This window comes from Vespa crabro, chromosome 16, assembly GCF_910589235.1.
Source record: "Vespa crabro chromosome 16, iyVesCrab1.2, whole genome shotgun sequence".
NCBI lineage: Eukaryota > Metazoa > Arthropoda > Insecta > Hymenoptera > Vespidae > Vespa > Vespa crabro.
In genome coordinates, this window is record NC_060970.1 from 1,539,358 (window position 1) to 1,547,635 (window position 8,278).

Below are 8,278 nucleotides of genomic sequence, written 5' to 3' on the forward strand. Positions count from 1 at the left end.
AATCTTAGGGGGCGGGACATTCCTGCGTCTACGGAGGGCAGAGGCAGGGAAGGCCATGGCCTCCCCCTTTTGCGGTGCCACTTTAAGACCCAATCCCTCAATTTCCTTGACTATTACGTCAAGGTTCCGTTCGGCGTTCATGATGGCCTGTGACAGGTCCCATCCCGATGACAGCAGGGCCGTGTCATCCGCATAGCAGACAACAAGGGAGCCTCCTGGCATCGGGGTTCGGAGGACACTGTCAGAGGCAATGTTCCACAACGTAGGGCCCAAGACGGATCCCTGTGGTACTCCACAGAACACGTGTCTTTCCACCTCGCAGCCATGTCTGTCTTTGTATACTATGGCGCGATTGTCCAGGTAGCTCCTGATGATATTCACCAGGTAGCATGGAAAGTTCTCACGCTCCATCGCCCTCACAATAACCGCCCACGGTAGGGAGTTGAAGGCGTACGAGATATCCAAACTCACCAGTATGACGACATTCCTGTCTCGCGTCGATGCCTCCACGAAGTTTTTCACCTCGAGGATGGCATCCACGATTGATCTTCCCGTCCTAAACCCATACTGTGATGGCGCCAGGGTTCGAGTCTCCTCTAGGTAGCTGTTGATCCGACCAACAACTACCCGCTCGAATAGTTTCCCCAGTTCGCCAATCACGCATATGGGTCTATATGACCCTGGTGAGTCCGGGGGCGCGTCCTTATTCTTTCTGATAAGGACGAGCCTCGCTAACTTCCACGATGTCGGGAACCTTCTTGCCGACAAGCATGCAGAGAAGCACCGCGCCAACCCTTTCCCACAGTGTGTCGACGCAGCGCGCACAACCACACCCGGTATTCCATCCAGTCCAGGAGTCTTTCTTCCTGTTCCTTTCCTGGCGGCAGCCAAGACCTCCTCCACAGAGATAACCACCTCTGAGGGTGTGGGATCCTTCGGCTCATCAATTCCCGGTCCTCCTGGGAATAACTCGGAGAGGATATTCTCCAGTACTTCAACCTCTAGGGTTTCAGTTACTGGTGGGGCATAAGGTCTCAGCTTCCCTAATACCAGTTTATAGGGTCTGCCCCATGGGTCATCCTCTATGGAGTCCAATAGGTCCCTCCAAGAGTTCTTCTTGGCTTCCCTGATCGCCTTAGTTAGTGCCCTCCTTGCGTCTCTTCGAGCGTCCAGGCACTGCACTATTTCATCACTGTTCTTCTTCTTCCTGGCTCTGGACAGTTTCCTTACGGTGGCCGTCGCAGCGGCCCTCAGGTTCGTTAGTTCGTCCGACCACCAGTAAGTACACTTCTTAACGCGGGTTTGCCCCCTCACCCGGGGCATGGCCATGTCGCATGCTTCTTTCATTGTGGACTGTGCCCACTTCACCATCTTGTCCACACAGTCCACTCCGGTCATACTCCCTCCGTGCATGTTTCCACCTGTCCACTCTCCTGAGATGAGGGCTGCAGCAAGGTAGTCCTCATCTAAAGCGTTAACCTTCCATCGAAGGCGCTTTTTATCTCGTGGACGAGAATTTCGGACCCCTGCAGCCTCGTGCCAATATCTATATCTTATATATAGGTGGTCCGAAAGGGACTCAGCCTCTTTCACCCTCCAGTCCGAGAGGCGGACGCCGGCCGCCGGCGAGCCCACGTTAGATCTATAACGCTCGACCCTTGTGGTCGAACGCACGTGGGACAGCCAGCCTGGCTCAGCAGATCCAGGTTCACTCTGTTGGCCCAGATGCATAGCAACTCACCTCTACGTTTGCTCCTGCCTTCTGGGTCCCATCTGCTGGACCGGGCATTAAAATCGCCAGGCACCAGCGCTGGGAGAGCGGGGAATGTTCCTAGGAGCTCTTCGAGCTCATCAAGGAGTCTACTGAACATCGTGATATTCTCGCTGGGAGGAAAGTATACTGAAACTACCAGCGAGTCCCCCCATTTAATGGCTAAGTAAAAGAGACCCCGACGCACCAGACTGCAGGGTCTTCTACTCTCGCCCACGAGCACCGCGGAGAGTGCGGTCCCTCCTAGTGATGAGAACCATCTCTCATCCCTCGGAGGAACCCACCATGGTTCCGCAATGACCGCGAGCTCCACACTGTCCTCGCGCTTGCGCTGTGCCAGCAGGTCTTGTGCACGGCGTGCGTGGTTCAGGTTCACTTGTATTACAGCGGAGGCCATTGTCTATAGATCCTCCACTGTAACTACCTCTACTGAGGTGTCTGGAACACTTTGTTCCACCTCCATTTCATCATTCACCTGTCTCTTCTCGGTCGCTTTACCGTTTTTCACCCCGCACTTGTCAGCGATCTTGTTGGAGTCTTCCCGTGTTCTTGTTTGTTCAGGGCAAACGTCCGGTGCCCCTGCGTACACTTTGTCCACCCATTTCCTGGGAGGCACTACCGGGCACTCCCAAGAACCGGCACGGTGGTTGGTCGGCTTCCGGCCGGCATCTGTACAGACAGGGCACGATGCCTTGTCCGTACACATTTTGGCTATGTATCCCGTTTTCCCGCAGACGTATCAGACGTCTGTCCTGGACTTTTCAGCCGGGCACATCGCCGCAATATGTCCTCGTGCGAGGCATCGATGGCATCTGAGGGGGGCTGTCTAATCTCACGCACCCTCACCGTCGAAATCCCTATTTGTAATTTGCCCTTATCCAGGGCCGCACGCGTGATAGGCACAGGCGCGGAGACGATGGTCTCGCCTAGTCTACCCTTGCCAATTCTTATTTCCCCTATCTTGATCAGGTTGGGGTCCGTTCCGGATTTTATTTCCAGAAGTGCGTTCCTAATGATGGTCTTGTTTGCCCACCCATCCAGGCCCACCAGTTTTATGGTGCTCGTGCGTACGGGGTGAGTGATTTTCGCTCCCGGGACAGCATTCCTGATGGCCTCCGCCATTCGGTCAGCCTTCTCGTTCGCACCTTTGCCTCGTATCTTCCAGATAAAGGCACCTGTGAGGCTTCTCTTACAGGGCAGATTGGTGATCCCCAGGTCCTTCAAATTGACCGCGTTTACCGCCCGGCCAAGCGCATCCCTATATGTCATCTCCTCGGTGCAGGACAGGGAAACAGCCGCAACTTCTCTTTCTCTCTGCCTGTTCTTTTTCCTACATTGCGCGCCACTCCTCTTTTTCTTTCCCTTCTTGGGGGCCACCTGTCCCCGCAAGGGTTGAGGGTCGTTGCCTTCCTTTCTTAGTGCAGCTCGGGGGAGTGGGTTCGCCTCCCTCCTCTGGGCCCGTCTCTCCTTTCGGCCAAGTACCTGCACAAAGTCGCCCTGCGGGGTTAGTGTCCTAGCTACACTTACCTGATTCGCAGGAGGACGCGTGGATACAGCACGGACTGTAGGGCCTTTATGTGGCCCGCCAGCTCCATTGGCTGATCCACTCGCTGTCTGCTGCCGTTGCTGTTGCTGCTGCTGCTGTTGTCACTGCTGCTGCTCTCGCTGCTGCTGCTGTTGTTGTTGCGGGTGCTGTCGCAGTTGTTGCTGCTGTTGTTGCGACTGCTGCGGGTGTTGCTGATTACAACGGAATGCCTCCGTCATCAGCTTGATCGACTCAATCAGCTGCTGAACCTCCGAAGTCGTTGATTCGCTCCTCGCAGTAACTGGTCTTGGTTCCTTCGCCCTTTCCTTCTTAAGGCGGGCAAGTTCCTCTGCCATCTCTTTGTTCCGCAGTTCCAGGGCCCTCAATTCAGCCTTCAGCTGCACAATTGCCTCCTCTGTTGACGGAGGGTCCCCATCTCCTGCTTGGAATCTGTCCAGTAGTGTTTGGTGGATCTTCACTACGTAGCTATTGGAGCTCTTCATCTTCCCAGAGATAGATCCCTTGATGTTTCCGCACTTCCTTCTCTCGGCGTCATTCATCTGGATCTGCCTCGTTGCAATCTCCAATTGCCTGCAGGTCTCCACTTGAGGAAGCTGGGCCACTGTCGGTACTTCCGTACTCCACCCAACCACGTCAACTCCTGTCTCCTCTTCTTCAGAGGAGTAGGTCATAGGCTTCGTCCGCTTACTCCTCCTAAAGCTAATAGGAGACCTCTGTCCGGAAAGCCGCACCCTGTACACGGCCCTGGCAGCCTTTTGCCATTCTTCCAGATTTTCCTCTTCCGGTCTTGAACTTCCTGGCATGTTAGATACACCACAGGCCAGGTCGCCTACCTGTGGTGCCCTTCCTGACGCAGAGACCAGAGCTGGGGCCAGGTTGCCTACCCCGAGCTCCTGGCAGTCGTTGGTTGACGACGGAGGGTGGCCTGCCCTATCACCACCTGACACCGCCGTGGCATGGGTATCCCTCCCACGCCCGCTGATTACTTTACCTAAACAACTAGCAATATCCACACTTGTTTGCATTCATAAATTATCACACAGAGTGTGGTACTGGCCAACAACCTTTGGCAGTAGCATCACATATATGTTGTGTGAGCGGTCGTTAAAGTGTTAAAATTGTCAAGTACAGTGTATAGACGAAATTTTAAAGTATAAAAACGAAATTCGTATAAGAACAAGACTAACAGTGCGTTAGTATTACCGAAGAGAAGTTTAATCGTCGAGAGATGAACCAATATAATCGTGGAGACGAGCGATGCAGCTGCTTATATCCTCCGTCGATCTGCGGTAGGCGGCTCGAGGTGGCCCCGCTGTAGGGATGAACCCGCCGTGCGTAGTAGGGATGAATCTGCCGCTGCCGTGGCCCCGTGGTGGGGATGGAAATTTTGGAGATTTCTACCCGGCAAACACGCACATCGAGCGATGATTTCACTTCTTCATCAATTCCTCGAATTCTTGTGTACTTTTTATTTTTCTGGAGTTTGGCATCGCTTTTCATAACTTACTTTTCGTCTCCTGAATTTATTGTTTATATGTTTGTTATCTATTTACTAGTGTGTGCTCTATAATAATGTTAGTTTGTGATAATAGAGACTCCCTTTACATCGAGCTCGAATGTGTCATATAATTGTGTTAGTTATTTATATATGTAAGGATCTTAGTTTATACGCTTCTTTGATTAATAAAAATTTTAAAAATTTTATGTGGTACGTAAGGTGTCCCCATTTACTCCTATACTTAATGATATAAGAAAGTTTTACTTACAGGTCTTAATACTCAAGTATGAGAAGAAAGCGGGATGTAACAAAAATACATATATTCCAAATTCTCATCTAATGGCGGGTCTGACGCTGGTATTTTGGCTATCGTTCCGAAAACTAGTTCATTGGGTGAGAAGCGAGTTCCCTCATGAGTACTGGTGTTATACGAGAACATTGCAAAACCTAACCATTCGTTCCAATCCTTTTCCTTCTTGTCGATCGTTTTTAAATATTCCAACAGTACATGGTGAGACCTTTCAATCGACCTGTTAGACTGCGGATAAATCGCTGTATTCTTATACTGTTTTATTTTGGATTTTGGCGCTATTGCTTTTATAAAAGAACTTAGAAAATTCGTATCTTTATCTGTAAGGATAGCGCGCGGTGCTCTGAATTTACAAATTAAATCATTGACCATTATATTCGCTATGTCGATGGACGTGGTGTTACAGAGGGTTGCTGCGATGGAGAACTTTGTAAGTTGATGGTCAATATAAATTTATTTCCCTTTGGAGTTTGAAGGAGAGGACCGACAATATTCATTGCTACTATATCGAATGCAGCACCTGGTGTGTCTATTAGTATCATCAAATGTTTGTAATTTATTCTAACCAATTTTGCTAGTTGGCATTCTAAACAATTTTGAATAAAAAGTTGTATTTGTTCTTTGATGTTTTTCCAATAATAATGTTGTCTTATTCTGTTGTAAGTTTTCGTTGTCAATAATAGTGTTGTCTTATTCTGTTGTAACTTTTTGTTACCTCTTTATGTATACTCCTGATGCGTCATATTTTCGTATTAGATCCTCCTTCTTATGTTTCTCAAGTGTTTTTGTCAAATTTTTACAAATGCAAATCGTATAGGATTCTCCATTAAATATCTCTCCCAGCCTTTTTTCGATGTATTGCCATGGTACATTATCAACTTTGACTGTCTTTGAAATGGATACCATACAAAGACCCAGCTCTCGCGTTGCCGACAATAGCGATACGAATGCGGAATCTTGTATTTCATCACTTAACATTATGTTGTCCGTTTCCTTAATGAGTAGAGATATTAATTTGTTCTTTCAGAAATTTGTTACTTTTGCAGGTCCCATCGTTAGATCTTTATATTGAAGAAGCTTTCCGAGTTTGACCAATTGTTTAGCTCCTTCATCATAAAGAATTCAGCGCATAGTTGATGAAGATCGCTAAATTGTCTTTTTTAATCGAAATTTGATCGTGTGATTCTACCATATTCCACGAATCGTTGTATGTTTCCTCTGAATGAAGCGATATAATGTACGGACACGAGGCAGAATCAAACATACCTTTTCTGAGCTAGTGTACGAATCGTCGTCTCTTTGATTGGGGCAGAGAGATATTGGAACCACTACCTGAAGTCTCATGCAGCACTTATATTATTTCTGAATTATCACTGTTTACCTGGTTTATATAGATGTCTAATAGCGTCGAAATTCCTACTGGTGGTTCTTCTCCCAAGTCTAATGTTTGTTCATTTATCTTTGGTCTGTTTGAATACAACGATTTGTCAGATGATGTTTCGTTCGATGGACGAACAGTTAAGATCTGCATAGTTTCGGGAGTATTCCGACATAGAGCATCCGCGTTTGCATTAACTGTCCCCGATTAATAGATGATATTGAAATTATATTCAGCTAATTTAAGAGCTCGTTCAACTGACTTTAGCTCTACTAATCTCTCTCTCTCCCTCTCTCTCTCTCCTTCTCCCTCCCTCTCCCTCTCCTTCTCCCTCTCTGTCTCTCTCTCTCACTCGTTTTCAACGATCAAACGATTCCGTTATAAATAATTCTTTCTGTTCTAACCTCGATGATTTCGATCATTACTAACTATTTTACGCAACTATCACACCAAGTATCCATATAAGACTAGTTTAGTCCCTCCTGTTTCCAAACGTTCTTTTATGAAAGTAATCAAATTTCCAAGCTAACATAAAACTACGATAAAAATAAACCAGTAAGAAACCAACTAACCATACAACTAAGTAAACGAACAACCACAAGAACAAACAAGCAAGAAAGCAAACAAGTGAGCGAATAAGGAAGCAGCAGAAAGCAGTCGCGAGATCCAACTGATAATATTTCTCCATTGTTCCAGCATAATAGCAGTAATGTTAATAAACCCAACTTACGAGTGACCAAGCAAAGATGAACGAGGAAACACAAAGTGTACGTGAATCTAAAAAAAAAGAAAGAAAGAAAGAATGAGAGAAAGAGAAAGAGAGAGAGAGAGAGAGAGAGAGAGAGAGAAAGAATGAGAATGGAGTTAAAGAACCGCAAGGATTGTTTTGGCTGGTGCACAACGACAGAGACAAAAAAAGAGAGCCAGAGAGAATGCGGGAGGTAAAACTAAATTCCAGGATGGTAAACATGCCGCTAGTAGAAACTTAGAAATAACTAGTTTTCGAATGATTGTACGTCAGCGCCGCATGCATAGAAAGAGAAGAAATAATGAAAATAGTAAAAATAAGAATGGCAAAAAAAATTGCACAAAAGAATAAGAGTGCAATATTTTTATTTCAAATAAGGAACAATCTCACTCAGTAAATAACTACGTAAAATTTCATCAAAACTATAGATCAGGAAGAAGAAAAAGAAGAAGAGAAAGGGAAGAGGTAATTGACAGTGACAATGACGATGGCGGTAGCAGTGGTGGTGGCTTTGGTCGAAAAAATAGAATAATTCAGTTAGAAAAAGAAGTTATGCTATTGAAGATTAACAATGCCACGTTTTGTAACCGTAGCTACAATAGCATTTTTCGCATTACTCACATTGCGGCCCATTGTACTGGCAAACAGTTGTTTCTCATCCCATTGCGTGCACCGTGAGCCAGGACAGTAGATAAAGGTGGAAAGAATGGATGAGTCGCATGAGGAGAGAGAGATAGAGATAGATAAATACATTTTTGTATACTTTAGGATTTTCGATCTTCAAGAGCATACGACCAGGAATACAAAGATTTGAGTCCTAAATACATTCTTCCAATATTTGTTTACGCAATGCGTTTATTGAATTATTCGGTGAAATTACCTACTACTTCTAGAGACTACAGCAGTATAGAAATCTATATGAAAAAATGTTATCATTTTCGTTTTATTTGTTGTGAATTTCTTTTATCAAAATAAAAGATAAAAACGATAAAAAGATAATAATTAAATCGTCAAGGGTAAATATTAA